The sequence below is a fragment of the Bubalus bubalis genome, chromosome 12, assembly GCF_019923935.1.
Source record: "Bubalus bubalis isolate 160015118507 breed Murrah chromosome 12, NDDB_SH_1, whole genome shotgun sequence".
Classification (NCBI taxonomy): Eukaryota; Metazoa; Chordata; class Mammalia; order Artiodactyla; family Bovidae; genus Bubalus; species Bubalus bubalis.
In genome coordinates this window covers 79955647-79975559 of record NC_059168.1, presented here as the reverse complement: position 1 = coordinate 79975559, position 19913 = coordinate 79955647, and the positions used below count along the sequence as shown (strand labels likewise).

At 40.8% G+C, this 19913-nt stretch overlaps 1 pseudogene; it reads right to left on the bottom strand.

Annotated features, from left to right (window-relative positions):
• Positions 1-13039, bottom strand: part of LOC102406681 — a 53028-nt pseudogene extending 39989 nt beyond the window's left edge.
• Between the last annotated feature and the right edge of the window lie 6874 nt (positions 13040-19913).

Here is a 19913-nt window from a genome sequence, read left to right as displayed (position 1 = left end):
CGTTAACTTTCAGATGTTCAAGCTGGTTTTAGAAAAGGCAGAGGAACCAGAGATCAAATTGTCAACATCCGCTGGATCATCGAAAAAGCAAGAGAGTTCCAGGAAAATATCTATTTCTGCTTTATTGACTAAGCCAAAGTCTTTCACCGTGTGGATCACAATAAACTGTGGAAAATTCTGAAAGAGATGGGAATACGAGACCACCTGACCTGCCTGTTGAGAAACCTGTATGCAGGTCAGGAAGCAACAGTTAGAACTGGACATGGAACAACAGACTGGTTCCAAATAGGAAAAGGAGTATGGCAAGGCTGTATATTGTCACCCTGCTTATTTGACTTATATGCAGAGTACATCATGAGAAACGCTGGGCTGGAGGAAGCACAAGCTGGAATCAAGATTGCCGGGAGAAATATCAATAACCTCAGATATGCAGATGACACCACCCTTATGGCAGAAAGGGAAGAGGAACTAAAAAGCCTCTTGATGAAAGTGAAAGTGGAGAGTGAAAAAGTTGGCTTAAAGCTCAACATTCAGAAAAATAAGATCATGGCATCTGGTCCAATCACTTCATGGCAAATAGATGGGGAAACAGTGGAAACGGTGGCAGATTTAATTTTTTGGGCTCCAAAATCACTGCAGATGGTGATTGCAGCCATGAAATTAAAAGATGCCTACTCCTTGGAATAAAAGTTATGACCAATCTAGTCAGCATATTAAAAAGCAGAGACATTACTTTGTCAACAAGGGTCCATCTAGTGAAGGCTATGGTTTTTCCAGTGGTCATGTATAGATGTGAGAGTTGGAGTATGAAGAAAGCTCAGTGCTGAAGAATTGATGGTTTTGAACTGTGGTGTTGGAGAAGTCTCTTGAGAGTCCCTTGGACTGCAAGGAGATCCAACCAGTCCATCCTAAAGGAGATCAGTCCTGGGTATTCATTGGAAGGACTGATTTTGAAACTGAAGCTCCAATCCAATTTGGCCACCTGATGCAAAGAGCCTACTCATTGGAAAAGACCGTGATGCTGGGAAAGATTGACGGCAGGAGGAAAAAGGGACGACAGAGGATGAGATGGTTGGATGGCATCATCAACTCAATGTTCATGGGTTTGGATGGACTCTGGGAGTTGGAGATGGACAGGGAGGCCTGGCCTGCTACAGTTCATAGGGTCGTCAAGAGTCAGACATGACTGAGCGACTGAACTGAACTGATACTAGTCATCTGTAGTCACAATAGTGTCATGCCCTGCAGTGTGGTCCTACCTGGGTAGTATGTGTGTTAGGACTGTTTTGCTGTGCGACCTGGCTCCTTGAAGACTTTCCCTGGACCAGGAACCTAAGACACTTCAACTGGAAGGGATCATCAAACCTAGGAAGACACTTAAGAGCAGCTTCCCTGCTTCTGCTGACCGTTCCTATCAATCTGGTCACCTTGTGATGGAGCAGGAGACAAGTTCCTTGTGCCCTGACTTGAGATGCTTCATTAGCCCAGGCTCTTAAAGGATCACTGGGAACCAGGAGAGCCTTGATGTAGAGCACTTTGGAAGTGACACTATGAACTCAATATATTTTTGTTTCAAAATCCCAGCTCCTGGGTCTGGGTCTTTTCCCACCACTGCCAGTACCCCGCTGCATCACCTACTGCTTCCCATGGGGCAGTGGCTTTGTGTTCTTTTTTCCCTCTTGTCTCAAAACTCCTCATAGAAGCCTCTTCAGAGCATCTTGCAGTGGGATTCAGTGGAAAGAACAGAAAGGGCTTTGGAGGTGAGTGAACTGCACTTGCAGTGGGACTTAAGCAGGGAGCTGAATCTCTCCCAGCCTCATTCCCTTGCCTGTTAAAATGGGGTCATGCCGTCTATCTTGAGGAATAGGGTGTTACTTAATAAGATTAATTTGGTGAGTTGCTTGGCATAGTATTGTGATATTACTGATTGGTCTGTGGATGGCAATTCTTCCAGCAAATATTGCTATTTACTGTGACTTTGTAAGAAATTCAGTTGCTTCTCACGTTATATATTCAGCTCTACTTTTCATCTTTGTAAGGAATGTTTTAGTCTCAGTAAGGACAATTTTCATGATCATACAGTTGCTTTAAATCAGGTGTCCCTTCCTCTTGCTCCTGAAATACCTAGATACTCAAGGAAGCACTTGGCTTTTCCCAGACCTAGTACCCCTTGGTGAAATAAATGGGGCTCATCTCCTGCATAGCCTAAGAATAATACTGGACTATAAGCTATTTCTACTTCTATTCTTCACCTCTACTTCCTCTCAGTAGCAAGATTATTGCTTTTTGCCTGGTTCTTTTTCTTTTTTTAAAAATGTAAGTACAGTTGATTTATGATATTAGTTTCAGGGGTACAGCATAGTGATTCAATGTTTTTTTATAGACCATATTTTATTTAAAGTTATTACAAATTAATGCTATTTTCCCCTCTACTGTACAATATATCCTTATGGTTTATATATTTTGTACTAATAGTTTGTATCTCTTAATTCTGTACCCTTGTCTTGCCTCTCCCTCCTTCCCTTTCTCCACTCATAGCAACTAGTTTGTTCTCTGTACCTGTGAGTCTCTTTTCTGTTTTGTTATATACATTTGCTTGTTTCTGTTTTAGATTCCACATATAAGTGGGGATGTGGAAGGAAAGAACACTTGTAACCGTCAGTGGAAATGTAAATCAGTACAGCAGATTTCCTTATGATGGAAACCAGTAAGGAAGACCCACAAAAAGCTAAAAAAGAACTACTATATGATCTAGCAGTTGCACTCCTGGGTATATATATAAAGAAAATTAAAGCACTAATTCAAAAATATGCATGTATCTCAATGTTCAGAGCGGCATTATTTAGAAAAGCCCAGATATGAAAGCAACCTGAACATCCATCAACAAATGAGTAAAGATTATGTGGATAAAGAAGATGTGGATAAAAACACACACACACACTAGAATGTTACTCAGTCTTAAAAAATGGAATTCTACTATTTGAAACAATGTGGATGGATCTATAGAGTATTATACTTAGTGAAAGAAGTCAGACAGAAAGACAAACACTCTTCTGATGGGAAGCCCCTCTAGTGAGTATAGGTGGAACATGGGCAAACCTAGAAAAATTCCTTTTAAAAATTTCATCTCAACCATGTGATATAAAGATGGTGTGGTTTCTGGAGTAATGGGTGATTTGAAGGGAACCAGTAAAGAATCTGCCTGCAATGCAGGAGACCTGGGTTCCATCCCTGGGTTAGGAAGATCCCCTGGAGAAGGGAACGGCTACCCACTCCAGTGTCCTTGCCTGGAGAACTCCATGGACAGGGAGCCTGGCGGGATACAGTCCATGGGATCGCAAAAGAGTCAGACATGATTGAGCCACTAACGCTTTCACTTTTTTATGCAAAAACCTTATCTTCATTCATACAATAAGCACTTCTTGGGAATATTTTAGCACCAGGCACTAAGCTAGGAACTGGGATAGAGAAGCAAGTCAGATATGGTCCTGCCCCTGAGAAGCTCATAGTCTTTTTCAGGAGGCAGATGAGTAGAAGGACATTTCCAATACACAGTAGTAAATGTTAAGATAAAGTCTTTCATAGCATGTCAATGAACGTTCAGAAGATGACATTCTAGTTCATTCTCCCCCGGCCCCAAAGAAGCAAGACCTCTTTGGGAGTTGGGTAGGCTGTCACAGGGACATTCCAGGAAGAAAAATAACACTGAAAAACTCATGGAAGCAAGGTGTGTGTCTGAGGCTCGAGGTTTATGTTGCTGAGTGCCTAGAGCTGATGCTTGAGACAAGCAAGTCTAGGTTTCACAGAATCACATTAGTCATGATGAGGAGTTTGAGTTTTCTTCTTAATATGATAGGGTGTTATTGAAAGGTTTTAATTCATTTATTTATTCCTTCCTTCATTCCTTCACTTCAGCAATACTTTTTGAGCACCTACTGTGTAGAACAGACATTGAGCAGAAGTTAATAGCAGGGACTCTGAATTCAAACTGCTTGAATTCAAAGTCTATTTCTGTTATTTGCATATGCTCTGGCAGTTTCTTATTGCCGACTTTCCTCATTAATAAATTGGGAATAATAACTGCATCCACTTGACAGGATTATTGCACAGATTAATTTAAGGTAGTAAATGTAAAATATTTAGAGCACTTCCAGACTTGTAGCAAACATTCGCTGTTAGCTATCATCGTGTGTCTGATAGAGTCCAGTGCAAGCACAGGGATAGACACCATTCCTGCCCTCCACGAGCCAACAGTCCATGGAAAAGGGAGACACTGCTGGGAGAACAGACATGACTGATACCAAGATTCACGTGCCATGATTGGAGACCCATGAAAAAGAAACACTCAGGAGAGGCTTCTAGTTTAGACGGGGTGACCAGAAGAGGCTGTTGAAAAGAAGTACATCACTTATATGCAGAATCTAAAAAGAAATAATATAAATAAACTTATTTACAAAACAGAAACAGACTCAGAGACTTAGAGAATGAATTTATGGTTACCAGGGGGAAAAGGAGCAGGAGAGGGATAGTTAGAGCGTTTGGGATTGACAGATACAGACTGCCATTTTTAAAACGGATAACCAACGAGGTCCTACTATGTAGCACAGGGACTTCTGCTCAATGTTATGTAACAGCCTAATGGAGAAGAATTTGAAAAAGAATAGATACATGTGTATGTATAACTGAATCACTTTGTACCTGAAACTATCAGAACACTGTTCATCAACTATACTCCAGTATAAAGTAAAAAGTTACAAAAAGAAAAGAAGTATTAAATATATTTCAGTTGGACCCAAGAATAAGTAGAAATTAACTAGACAAAAGAGGTAGAAAAAAGTCTCAGGGAAAGTCATCAGATGTTTTTTGGAATGTTGTTTCTGGCGGCATGAGCTGGATCAGAAGAGTCCACACTCAAGAAGGACCACGCAGAGGCTCTCTGTAGGGGACTGCCTACAAGGCACGGAGCAGTCAGGCAGTGGTCGTTATCCCCTTTCACAAATGAAGAGACAGACTCCAATGACATCGCATGGTGCCCAGTCAGAGACTGAGCCAGGCTAGACTCTCCCTCTCCTCATTACATTCTCACTGGTTCTCAAGTGTCCCATGTGTCTTATATGAGAATCAAACAGACTTCATCAGGTGGGCACTGATAACTATGTACATGAAGACCCCAATGCTTGACTTATTCTCCTTCACGTGATACCTGTATGTGATCATGTTTTACTGTTTCATGTAAAACCTCAGGCAGATACGTATATGTGTATATAATTTCCAAAGTCTTACAGTGCAAAGAACAGAATAAAACTTATTGTTGGCCAAAGGACTATAGCATTTTAGAAACAGTGACTTATTCTTGCCCTTAATGTCTTTGAAGTTTTCAAGTTTTCTGCTTGGCCTTCCATAAAGCCACATTTGACATAATGATCTTGATAGTTGGATGAAGGCTGAGGCTAACATAATTGTTCAATGAAAAATAAGAAGATGAGTGAGCTACATTGCAAACCTGCCCCCAGGATTAGCAAGCTAATGTAAATCAAAGCTGCAATGTCTGCATGTTTATAAGGGTCTCTATAGAAATAGTCTAGACTCTTAGTCTTAAAACTCCTAGTCTCTGTCCTTTCCATCATAATATGCTTTTGCCTGCAGTCCATGGGGTCGCACAGAGTCGGACACGACTGAAGCGACAGTAGAAGCAGTAGTATGCTTTTGCCTTAATCTACAAACTATCACACAGGGCCATCTGCACCTCTGGCCCAATGAAGGGTAGAAACACCACTTTTGTGTCTCTCCCATTGTCAAGCACAATTGATATTCAGAACTTTCTTGGTTAATTTGTTTAAAAACATAGAAACTGCCTTTTTGGCAACAAAGATGAAGAAAACATATTTGTTTTGACTCATCAGGAAATGTTAATTTTCTCACATTTATAATGTTTCCCTTAAAGGTATGAGCTTGTCAAGAGTCAAGTGATTAAATTTGAATTTGCATTCTAATGTCTGGAAGTATTTCATGGATTCTCCCAGAAACCATAAAATAATTTCATTTTTTCTCAATTCTGGCTAGTTTGGTTAGAATTTATAAATTAGTAATGCTCCTAAGAAACCAATAACCTCTCAAAGGAAATAGATGTTAGGCTCTAAAATGTCATCATTAAAAAGTAATAATTTTTCTCCCGACATCTGAGCTACACAGCCAGTGAGATCAGAGAGCTACTTGCCCCATCAGTTTCACAGGGTGAACACAAGTTGTGGAAGAAGAGGCCAACAAAATCCCCTCAAAACAGCCCAAACCACTGTGTTTTGTGTTACAGCTCTTATGTAAACCAATATGCCAGCAGACACGTCGAGCAGCAAAGTGGTCAGTAATAGCTAACCACATGCCCAGCTTGTTCTGGTCTTTAAAGTTATCAACTATTAAGTGGAGAGAGAGAAAGAGTTGGCTAAGCGTACACACTTGCCAGTTAAACACCCTGGGATCAAAGTTCAGTCACTCACCAGTCAGGAAAATACAGATAAGTGAGTTTTCCCTCAGCCTCAGTTTACTTATCTTTGAAATGATGATGATAATAGCTGTTCTATGAATTAACTGAGATAATGCGTTTAAATACTTAGTTTCTGGAACATAGGATGCTCTCAACAAATGCTAGCTATTACATAAATATAATCTTAAATTGTGTGGGTGTGAGAGCCCTGTAGCTTAGGTCTCCCATTTCATAGATAAGGAAATCGAGGCATAGAAAAGGGAAGTGATTTATTTCATATAACAGAATAAATTGAGGCTCTGTGGAAAGTCTGCCAACTGATTCCCATGATACACTTGTTTTTACTTTGTGAGATTTCCTTCCGCTTATCCAGAACAAGAATACAGAGTAAAGAAAAAACAAAATACAGGAGTCTTTGATCTGTAGATTTTGTGAAAGTTTTTCAAAAAATGAATTTGTTTTTTTAAAAAATCACCATCTGTTATTCCAGATAGGTGAATTAAAATATTAAATGGATTGTCAAGCTTCTTGATTTGGAACTCGCCAAAAGTGTGTTTTAATTAATTTTGTTATATTTAAGACCCTGGAGTAAGCTTTTTGTGCTGCTTCTGTTGAACCATCTGCCAACTTGAAAATGATCATGTTCTGTTCGGGGACCTTTGTTCCTGCAGTTGGCATCCCCTTCTGTGGGGTGAGATGTAACTGTGCTATACCTGGGCAGGGGCAACAGGGCTGCCTGGTGACTGACTCCTAGTACTTCCTTTGTCAGCAGTCTATCTGTGCCAACAGCTCTCTCTTGGGTCTGAACCGCATCTATACTGAGAACTGGCCTCCTCCTAGAGCAGAATGCAGCATGGTGCAGCTCTGGCTTAGGGTAATAAAATTCAGGCTTCTGAAGTGTGTATGCCTCTCTGCATACAAACTCCCTGTTGTTTACATGGTTTAAGCTTTTAAAAACTCCTCTAGTTTCTGTTTTGTCGAGATGCTAATCTTTCAAATGGATTTCTGTGTTTATCTCAGAAATCTTTCCAGTCTGGTGGAGGCGGAGGAACCACAGGGTAGAGGGGGGAAAAGCACTGGAAGTGAAGAGATAAGCCTTAATTTCCATCTTTGATTAATGAGATACTTTAATAAACATTTATCGGACACATAAGATGCTCCAGTCAACTTTTGTACATAGAGATACATAGCTGAACGTGAAGTAGTCCCTTGACCTCATGAAGTTCACAACAACAGGCGTATAAGTAGCGATAAAGACAAAAGCAGTGATGGATCCCGTGGTCCCATGGGAGCCTGGGGTGGAATGCCTACCTCACAGTGGATGGGGAGCAAGTGGGTAGTGAGGACGAGTTTCCTTGACAAACCAAGGATGAGGAGGCAGAGTCTAAAAGAGACAGAGAAAAATAGAATGATAACAGAAAAGTCAGAAAAGCTGTTCAACATTTCTGAAGCCCAGAGTATATGCTGTGTGGTGATGGTAGTTTAGTCACTAAGTCATATCTAACTCTTGTGATCCCATGGACTCGAGTCCAGCAGGCTCCTCTGTCCATGGGATTTCCTAGGCAGGAATGTTCGAGTGAGTTGCTATTTCCTTCTGCAGAGGATCTTCCTTACTCAGGGACTGAACGTGGGTCTCCTGCACTGCAGGCGGAGTCTTTCCCAACTGAGCTGTTCTTTACCTTCCAGGTATAATTGATACACCAGGGAAGACCATGTGCCATGTGCGGAAGGAAGAAGTCAAAGCACGAGCACCTTGTTTTCTAGGTTATGGAGTTTGAGTTTTGTCTAGAAGGTAATGGAGATCCTCCAGTTAATGGTGAACAGAGAAATACCATGATCATGGTATTTTTGAGTTTTACATTTTTGAGTTTCCTGGTATCACAGTGGGGAATTGATTATAGAATATTGTGGTAGGAAGAATATTGTGGATATAATTATTATAGTTTTGGGTCCTGAACCTAAGCAGAACAATGGAGATAAAGGAAGTATAATCATTCAAAGGTATTTAGCTGATAGAATCATTGGGACTTGATTATCTATTTTGTAAAGAGAGTGAGCGAGAGGAAAAAGACAGGGAAGCCTTCAGGGACCTGATAAGCAGCAGGGTGGATGATGGTCCTAGTTTCTAAATGGGAAATACAGAAAAAGAGAAGGGGGAGGGCAAGACGCAGAGGAAATGAAGGGAGAGGAGGAGGAGGCAGGAGTTTGGGGGAAAAGAATGAGTTCACTTTTAGACATGCTGAATTTTGAGAGATGATATATGAGGTGGTATCTGGTAGGCATTTAGGGTTTGAGAGACCTGGGGGTGGAGACCACTATTGGAGAGTCATTGACGTGCAAGTGATGAGTAAGCAGGAAGTCACGCATTGAAAGAGAGAAGAGGGAGTGGAGAAAGATGCTGACAAGCCTGGGAGGTTGACAGTCGAGTGTCAAGGATGATGAGTGCCCTGGAAACTGTTTGACACAAGGAGATTTTAGAATAAGTGGAGTGGGGTTGTTCCATTTAAGAAAATAAGAATCAGGACGATTATAAAAATATCTAAATAATTATAAAAACAACTGAATGCTTTCACAGAATAGAGGCTTTCTTCATGGAGGATCTGAAATTAGGCTTCTGAGAAAAAAATTGCAAAATTTGGTCCTATATTTGGAAACACATTTTAACAGCTTTGTTGAGGTATAATTGATACACAAAGAGCTACACATATTTATGTAAACAATTTGGTGAGTTTGAGTGCATGCAACTACTTGTGATATTTACACAAAATTAAGGTAGGAGATATAATATCTCCCAAAGTTCCCTTGTTTCCTTTGCTTTTGTTCTTACTGTAACAATACTGAATATTTCTTTTATCTATTCTATTAGCAAATTTATTCTTTCAACAAATTTTGAAATATACAGTACTATGCATTTAACTATTGGCAGTACATCACACACCAGGTCTCTAGAACTAATTTATCTAGCATAACTGGAGCCTTATACCTAGTAACCAATAACTTCCATTTCCTCTATCCCCTGGCCCCTGGAAGTCACCATTGTCCGATTTTTTTTGTGGGGGGTGTTGATGGGGAGAGAGGGGGATGGTGAAATAGAAAAAATAGTTTTATTATTTTGCTAGCAAAGGGAGACAGCCTGGATTTCTGCCTCAGTAAACTATGTGCCCCACCCTGGAGGATTTAATGAGAGGTTTCATAACAATAGTTCAAATGTGGAGTCTTTGACAAGACCAGGGTGTGAGCCAGGCTTACACTTCCTGAATCTCACCTCAGGTACCACCTGAGCTTCTGCCTCTATGAGTTTGCTATTATAGATACCTGGAACAAGTGGAGTCATGCAGGAGTAGTCTTCTGTGACTGGCTTTTTTCATCCTCTAGGATGAATTCAAAGTAGTCCAACAAAACTATCTCATGAGAGACTGAACTCTCTACTAATAGAGTTATCCAAACAAGGAAGGATGACGATCCAGCACAGAGGAGGTAGAACAGTAAATCTTTCCTTTCCCTCTTCGAAACTACTTCAGGATATTGAGTAAAATGTACAAATTCCCAAAGCACTGCTCTATAGCTACTGGACCGTGGACCTTCAAGGATGCACTTTTGCAATCATTTTTCCTGGTGATATTTATATTGCCTGATTAGCACCAGTTCATGGAACAGTGCTATAAATCACTATTTGAAGACATTCTTACACTTTGGGTGTGTATTTGTGACTCTCTGTGTGCACACAATGTGAGTGAGTCATGAAATAAAACAAATCCAAATTTTCTTCTAAATTTTCCAAAGAAAAACAATATTTTATCCTGAACTTTAAACATGCTTCCTTTGTATTCTCACACAGTAGAAAGTGGAAGTATTAGTCCCTCTGTGGTGTCCAACGCTTAGCAACCCCATGGGCTGTAACGCATCAGCCTCCTCTGTCCACGGGATTCTCAGGGAAGATTGCTGAAGTGTGTGCACATTTTTCTGAGGTGAAGTAATGGCATACCCTGACTACATCAAAGTGGGGATACCATGCTACTAAGACCTATTTGTAAGATGGACACTCACATGTCTCTGGAGATGCTGTCACTCTGCCTTTTGGGATTTATAGATAATTAAACATCAATCTCCATGTTAGCTGCCCCTGCCCAGGGAGACCATGGGACTCAAATGCCCCTTCTGAAGTCTTTACCTATCTCCATGTGACTTCTCTAGCCAAGATCCTCTTATATCACAGCATCTTCTCCAAAAAGATCATTTCATGTTGAAGTGACTTCACTTTCACTTTTCACTTTCATGCATTGGAGAAGGAAATGGCAACCCACTCCAGTGTTCTTGCCTGGAGAATCCCAGGGACAGCGGAGCTTGGTGGGCTGCCGTCTATGGGGTCACACAGAGTCGGATACCACTGAAGTGACTTAGCAGCAGCAGAGTCATAGGAGAAGGCAATGGCACCCCACTCCTGTACTCTTGCCTGGAAAATCCCATGGACGGAGGAGCCTGGTAGGCTGCAGTCCATGGGGTCGCTAAGAGTCGAACATGACTGAGCGACTTTACTTTGACTTTTCACTTTCATGCATTGGAGAAGGAAATGGCAACCCACTCCAGTGTTCTTGCCTGGAGAATCCCAGGGACAGCGGAGCTTGGTGGGCTGCCGTCTATGGGGTCACACAGAGTCGGATACCACTGAAGTGACTTAGCAGCAGCAGAGTCATAGGAGAAGGCAATGGCACCCCACTCCTGTACTCTTGCCTGGAAAATCCCATGGACGGAGGAGCCTGGTAGGCTGCAGTCCATGGGGTCGCTAAGAGTCGAACATGACTGAGCGACTTTACTTTGACTTTTCACTTTCATGCATTGGAGAAGGAAATGGCAACCCACTCCAGTGTTCTTGCCTGGAGAATCCCAGGGACAGCGGAGCTTGGTGGGCTGCCGTCTATGGGGTCGCACAGGGTCGGGCACGACTGAAGCGACTTAGCAGCAGCAGCAGCAGTAGAGTCATGCTTACTTTAGCACAAAGCTCATACTTTATTTGTATCTTCTCTTGTCATCTAAAGCACAGCCTCCTGAAGGAAGTAAAGCCTCTCATCCATCTTCTGCAGTAGTCACAAATTATGACACGAAAACAAATTCGGAGCAGCTGATAGGAATTACTTATTGGCTGATTCTCAAGACTATTATACCAGGCAAATAATATATTGAACCAGGTTTCTTTCTCTTCCAAAATTGATAGAACATACTATTAGTCCTTAATCTTGCAAACTTAAGGATGTTTGCCTACATTTCCAGTGGGAGATTGGACCTGACAAAATAAATTGGAAATTGCATAGAAAAATGAATCATATATTTTTTATTGAGTACACATTGTCATGTTAGACATCTTTAACACTTAACATGCATCTCTTCTAGCTTTAGAAATCACACATGGTTTATGGATTCAATTTAAAACATTTCATTGAAAGGGAATCTATTTTTAATTTTCATTTGAATCATTTAAATATTTAAAGCTGCTGCCTTTGTTCTCTAAACTTCTTTTTATCATCTTGAGTATGTCTACATAGGGAGTTTGAGACAATTGGTATTTTTATTAACAGGCTATTCGAAAACAAGTACATTTTAAACCTGGAAAGTAGATTTTCTAACTTCTTGTTTTGCTTTTGAATTCCATCAAGGGTGTAAGGGAGTCTTGTGTTAATATATGCATGAGGGATCCTGGTTATCACTATTATAGATAATGATTCAAAAGTGACTTGATATTTAGGATTCTGTAATATCAGCAGGGCTTCTATGTATGATGCTTGCTTTTGCTCAACCTATCTCCACTGTCTGGCACTCACCACTCTAACAAGTGACTAAATTAACGTGCAAGAATTAACAATGCATCTGTAGGGCCCTGAGGGTCTAGCAGTGGAATCTATCAAGAAGCTTCACTTCTATCCTGTTGAGTCTAAGTTGGCTTGGCATGGACTTTGTCCAGACTTGGTTTTCACATTCATCTCTTTCAGTTATTAATTTTGTGATTTGAGCAATTTACTTTTTGTGATTCAATTTCCTCATCTAAAATAATGTTTATTTTGCAGGATCGATGTGCAGAGCAGAGATAATATGTTTCTGGCTTGTAAAAAGTCCTAGGTAAATGGTCACTCTTGAAAATGTCAATTTCCTGTGAGAATGAGAACGCTGAAGAAAAAAGCTGCTTTACTTTCCTATATTGCTTTACTGTCCTGTGGACAGCCAGAGGAACCTCAATTTATCCTTTATCTATCTCCTTTTCTTGTTTTCAAGTATAAATGCTTATCTGGTACCTAAGGAAACAACTCCATAATCACCTGAGTGCCTAAAACCCAGATGCATTGGGATTCTGATAGCAAAGGATGCTGACTTACCTGTGATCAGTAAGATAGTCACACTCTGTTCTACCAGTTTGCTTCCAACAAAGAGGATCCTGTGCAAACACGCATCCTGGGCTATGGATGTTGCTATGGCTTCTTTCTGGCCCCCAGATAGAATAGATACAGCCTGTACCATTTCTACAGCCTGATCAGCATTCTTTTTGGGGGTGAGGTGGAGGTGAGACATAGAGGCAGATGGTGACCTCAAGGGTGCTGTGAAATGTTCTTCATTGTCACATTGAAACTACTCTATATTCTCTTCCATTACTTTCAAAAGGGAAATTGTGCCTTTCCTTTCATGACTGTTGTCATTCAGTCGCTCAGTCATGTCAGACTCCTTGCGACCCCATGGAGTGCAGCATGCCAGGATATCCTGTCCTTCACTATCTCCTGGAGTTTGCTCAAACTTATGTTCGTTGAGTCGATGATGCCATCCAACCATCTTACCCTCTGCTGCTCCCTGCTTCTCCTGTCCTCAGTCTTTCCTAGCATCAGAGTCTTTTTCCATGTGTTAACTCTTCTTATCAGGTGGCCAAAGTATTGGAGCTTCAGCTTCATCATCCCTTTAACCTTCCATAGTTCAGATCAGTTCATTTCAGTTCAGTCACTCAGTTGTGTCCAACTCTTCAAGACCCCAGGGAACACAACAGGCTAGGCATCCCTGAACATCACCAACTCCTGGAGTTTACTCAAACTCATCTCCATTGACTCAGTGATGCCATCCAATCATCTCATCTTTTATCATCCCCTTCTCCTCCTGCCCTCAATCTTTCCCAGCATCAGGGTCTTTTCAAATGAGTCAGCTCTTTGCATCAGGTGGCCAAAGTATTGGAGTTTCAGCTTCAGCATCAGTCTTTCCAATGAACACTCAGGACTGATCTCCTTTAGGATGGACTGGTTGGATCTCCTTGCAGTCCAAGGGACTCTCAAGAGTCTTCTCCAACACCACAGTTCAAAAGCATAAATTCTTTGGTGCTCAGCTTTCTTTATAGTCCAACTCTCACATCCACACATGACTACTGGAAAAACCATAGCCTTGACTAGACGGACCTTTGTTGACAAAGTAATGTCTCTGCTTTTTAATATGCTGTCTAGGTTGGTCATAACTTTCCTTCCAAGGGGTAAGCATCTTTTAATTACATGGCTGCAGTCAGCATCTTCAGTGATTTTAGAGCCCCCCAAAATAAAGTCAGCCACTGTTTCCCCATCTATTTGCCATGAAGTGATGGGACCTGATGCCATGATCTTACTTTTCTGAATGCTGAGTTTTAAGCCAACTTTTTCACTCTCCTCTTTCCTTTCTTTAGTTCTTTTTCACTTTCTGCCATAAGGGTAGTGTCTTCTGCATATCTGAGGTTATTCATATTTCTACTGGCAATCTTGATTCCAGCTTGTGCTTCTTCCAGCCCAGCATTTCTCATGATGTACTCTGCATAGAAGTTAAATAAGCAGGGTGACAATATACAGCCTTGACGTACTAATTTCCTATTTGGAACCAGTCTGTAATTCCATATCCAGTTCTAACTGGTGCTTCCTGATCTGTGTACAGGCTTCTCAAGAGGCAGGTCAGGTGATCTGGTATTCCCATCTCTTTCAGAATTTTCCACAGTTTGTTTTGATTCACACAGTCAAAGGCTTTGGCATAATCAATAAAGCAGAAATAGGTGTTTTTCTGGAACTCTGTTGCTTTTTTGATGATCCAACGGATGTTTGCAATTTAATCTCTGGTTTCTCTGCCTTTTCTAAAACCAGCTTGAACATCTGGAAGTTCATGGTTCACATATTGCTGAAGCCTGACTTGGAGAATTTTGAGCATTACTTTACTAGCATGTGAGATGAGTGCAATTGTGCAGTAGTTTGAGCATTCTTTGGCATTGCCTTTCTTTGGGATTGGAATGAAAACTGACCTTTTCCAGTCCTGTGGCCACTGCTGAGCTTTCCAAATTTGCTGACATATAGAGTGCAGCACTTTCACAGCATCATCTTGTAGGATTTGAAATAGCTTAACTGGAATTCTATCACCTCCACTAGCTTTGTTGTAGTGATGCTTCCTAAGGCCCACTTAACTTCACATTCCAGGATGTCTGGCTCTAATGAGTGATCACACCATCGTGATGATCTGGGTCATGAAGATATTTTTTGTATAGTTCTTCTGTGTATTCTTGCTACCTCTTCTTAATATCTTCTGCTTCTGTTAGGTCCATACCATTTTGGTCCTTTATTGAGCCCATCTTTTCATGAAATGTTCCCCTGGTATCTCTAGTTTTCTTGAAGAGATTTCTAGTCTTTCCCATTCTATTGTTTTCCTCTATTTCTTTGCACTGATCACTGAGGAAGGCTTTCTTATCTCTTCTTGCTATTCTTTGGAACTCTGCATTCAGATGGGTATCTCTTTCTTTTTCTCCTTTGCTTTTTGCTTTTCTTCTTTTCACAGCTATTTGTAAGGCTTCCTCAGACAGCCATTTTGCTTTTTTGCATTTCTTTTCCATGGGGATGATCCTGATCCCTGTCTCCTGTACAATGTAACAAATCTCTGTCCATAGTTCATCAAGCACTCTGTCTATCAGATCTAATCCCTTAAATCTATTTCTCACTTACACGAGCAATATTGTATAGGAACCTGGAATGTTAGGTCCATGAATCAAGGTAAATTGGAAGTGGTCAAACCTTTCATGGTTAGAGGGATGCAAATGTTTCCAGCCAGTAGAGAATTTAGCCCCATCACATCTTGTTCCTGTTATGCCCTTTGTTCTTCTAGGGACCTAAATTGTTACTTAGAAGGCATTTCTTTCACCACCTTTGGCCTCATTCCTTCTGGTGCAGATCATCTTATATAGATTCTTATTTTGTAATTTTACTCCATTCTCCAAATGAACATTTATTAAACACCAGTACACCTTGACAGGTGTACTAAGTACAATGCACTAAGTACATTACATATTTGATGTTATTTATTCCCTACCACAATCCTCTTGGAGCTACTTTTTTATACATGAAAAAATGTTCACTCTAAGGTTCACTGTGAGGTTTTGAGAAACATAGCCAACACTATACAAGGAGAGAAAGAAAAAGCTGTGGTTTAAAGCCAAGTGTGTGAGACTTCAAAGCCCATGTTCTTTACCTGACATAGTGATGCTATTTGCTTTGAGGAAAATATGAGATTCTATGCATGTTTGCTCCTCTGATCTAATGATATAATGATTTGCACTTTTGAAAACTGGCTAAGTGACCAAAATATCTCAAAATATAATCTTTACTTGTTGTATGCTTTTTAAGAAAAAGCATTGGAGTAACTGATTTTACCATATATCCAGGTCATATTTTTTAAATTTATCAATATCTATGAAAAGGTTGGAAACATAGCATTAAGAAAGAGATCTCAGAAGCATAATGCAGGGCCAAGAGTTAAGACTTGAGAGTAGATATGCATCCAATCCAATCTTTAGCCGTTTGACCATAATCAGGGTGCTTGATCCATCTAAGTCTCAAGTTCCTCATATACAAAATGGGGACAGTGGCAAATATCTCACATGGTTATTAAAAGAATTAGTCAAGGTATGAAGTGTAATGTCATAGAAGCTGACACATTGAGACATGCATTAAATGACAAATCTTATTAAGGCCATTCACATCCTGTTACTGATACAGTAGCTTAAACATGTGTGACCTTTATAGATAAGTAATACTCAAATTACTTTTAGGAGAAGCTCTATACAGTCAGCAAAAACAAGACCAAGAGCTGACTGTGGCTCAGATCATGAACTCCTTATTGCCAAATTCAGACTTAAATTGAAGAAAGTGGGGAAAACCTCTAGACCATTAAGGTATGACCTAAATCAAATCCCTTATGACTATACAGTGGAAGTGAGAAATAGATTTAAGGCACTAGATCTGATAGACAGAGTGCCTGATGAACTATGGACAGAGGTTCGTGACATTGTACAGGAGACAGGAATCAAGACAATCCCCAAGGAAAAGAAATGCAAAAAAGCAAAATGGCTGTCTGGGGAGGACTTACAAATAGCTGTGAAAAGAAGAGAAGCAAAAAGCAAAGGAGAAAAGGAAAGATATACCCATTTGAATGCAGAGTTCCAAAGAATAGCTGCTGCTGCTGCTAAGTCTCTTCAGTCTTGTCCAAGTCTGTGTGACCCCATAGATAGCAGCCCACCAGGCTCCCCCGTCCCTGGGATTCTCCAGGCAAGAACACTGGAATGGGTTGCCATTTCCTTCTCCAATGCATGAAAGTGAAAAGTCAAAGTGAAGTCGCTCAGTCGTGTTCAACTCTTAGCAACCCCATGGACTGCAGCCTACCAGGTTCCTCCACCCATGGGATTTTCCAGGCAAGAGTACTGGAATGGATTTAATGAGAGATTAATTGCCAACAAATTGCCAACATCTGCTGGATCATGGAAAAAGCAAGAGAGTTTCAGAAAAACATCTATTTCTGCTTTATTGGCTATGCCAAAGCCTTTGACTATGTGGATCACAATAAACTGTGGAAAATTCTGAAGGAGATTGGAATACCAGACCACCTGACCTGCCTCTTGAGAAATCTGTATGCAGGTTAGGAAACAACAGTTAGAACTGGACATGGAGCAACAGACTGTTTCCAAATAGGAAAAGAAGTATGTCAAGGCTATATTGTCACCCTGCTTATTTAACTTATATGCAGAGTACATCATGAGAAATGCTGAGCTGGAGGAAGCACAAGCTGGAATTAAGATTACCAGTAGAAATATCAATAACCCCAGGTATGCAGATGACACCACCCTTATGGCAGAAAGTGAAGAAGAACTAAAGAGCCTCTTGATGAAAGTGAAAGAGGAGAGTGAAAAAGTTGGCTTAAAGCTCAACATTCAGAAAACGAAGATCATGGCATCTGGTCCCATCACTTCATGGCAAATAGATGGGGAAACAGTGGAAACAGTGGCAGATTTAATTTTTGGGGGCTACCAAATCACTGCAGATGGTGATTGCAGCCATGAAATTAAAAGACGCTTACTCCTTGGAAGAAAGATTATGACCAACCTAGACAGCATATTAAAAAGCAGAGACATTACTTTGTCAACAAAGGTCTGTCTAGTCAAGGCTATGGTTTTTCTAGTAGTCATGTATGGATTTGAGAGTTGGACTATAAAGAAAGCTGAGCACCAAAGAATTGATGCTTTTGAACTGTGGTGTTGGAGAAGACTCTTGAGAGTCCCTTGGACTGCAAGGAGATCCAACCAATCCATCCTAAAGGAGATCAATCCTGAGTGTTCATTGGAAGGACTGATGTTGAAGCTGCAACTCCAATACTTTGGCCACCTGATGCGAAGAGCTGACTCATTTGAAAAGATCCTGATGTTGGGAAAGATTGAGGGCAGGAGGAAAAGGGGACGACAGAGGATGAAATGGTTGGATGGCATCACCGACTCAATGGACATGGGTTTGTGTGGACTCCGGGAGTTCGTGATGGACAGGGAGGCCTGGCATGCTGTGGTTCATGGGGTCACAAAGAGTTGGGCACTACTGAGCGACTGAACTTAATATTCAAATACTGTCCAAAATTTCCCATTTCCCATAGCACTGTGTTTTGTCTGCCACTATATTCTCAGTCCTTAGCACAATACCCAGCCTATGGGGAGTACTGAGCAAATATCAGTTACATTTAGTTGAGGATAAAGCAGTAATTTAAGCGATCTAGGTTTATAACCCAGGATTTTATGAAGCTGACATCAATTTTAAATGTATAAAAGAAAAATTAGGGGCTAGAAAATTTGTAAGGTTCTTACAATTCGTAAAAGCAATTCTCTTTCCTTTGATTAATTTAGTCAATAGCAAGGGAAATATGATGACTTTTCAAGAGTGAATTTGAGGTCATCAACTACATTAATATAAAAATCTACCATCTGATGGATGGATAGTGGAATATGGATAATATATGTTGCTGAAAGCAATGATCCAAAATGCTGAAGAGGGGTGTTCAGATTCATTAACCCTCTCTAATGATGTGGAGAGAATGAGTTCCTTGGTCACACCGCTGAACACAGTACAGACCGTGCTTGCCAGACAGACAGTTCTGAACTGGGGTTTTGGTGAGTCAAGAATTAATCTATCATATTTTCATAATTATTGTCCTCCAATTATGCTTTGTGCTCCAAGATTTTATCTTTAATTGTGCTCCATAATGTCCCGATAGGTTGTTATTGTTGTTTAGTAGCTAAGTTGCATCTGACTCTTTTGAGACACCATGGACTATAGCCCACCAGGCTCTTCTGTCCATGGGATTTCCCAGGCAAGAATACTGGAGTGAGTTGCCATGTCCTTTTCCAGGGGATCTTCTTGACCCAGCGATTGAACCTGCATCTCCTGTATTGCAAGATTCTTTACCACTTAGCCACCAGAGAAGGCCTTGGCCCTACATGAACACATAAAATTTTCCTTATTATATGATATGTTCTTTGAGATCAACAATTTTATATATTCCTCAGACTTTTAGTGGGGTCATAATGAAACTAAAAACACGTTAAAATGGTTATAATCTCTCCCAGATTGTAGAATTTTTCTGAGGTTTTGAAGGGCCTGAAATGTTTAACAGTGAGCCCAGTGCCTGGCAGTTCAGTGAATAAATACTGTTGTTATTATTATTATTGCAATTATTAGTGTGCTAACCTGAGAAGGCAATGGCACCCCACTCCAGTACTCTTGCCTGGAAAATCCCATGGACAGAGGAACCTGGTAGGCTGCAGTCTATGAGGTCGCTAAGAGTCGGACACGACTGAGCGACTTCACTTTGACTTTTCACTTTCATGCATTGGAGAAGGAAATAGCAACCCACTCCAGCGTTCTTGCCTGGAGAATCCCAGTGATGGGGGAGCCTGGTGGGCTGCCGTCTATGGAGTCGCACAGAGTTGGACACGACTGAAGCGACTTAGCAGCAGCAGTGTGCTAACTAGATATTGAAAGTTTGACCCCTTATTAAAGATCTTAATGGCAGAGCAGAAATTAAGCATAAAATGAGGGTAATCACTGAGCATTATCTACAGTAATAATGTGCTCAGATTTGCTCTACTCCCAAG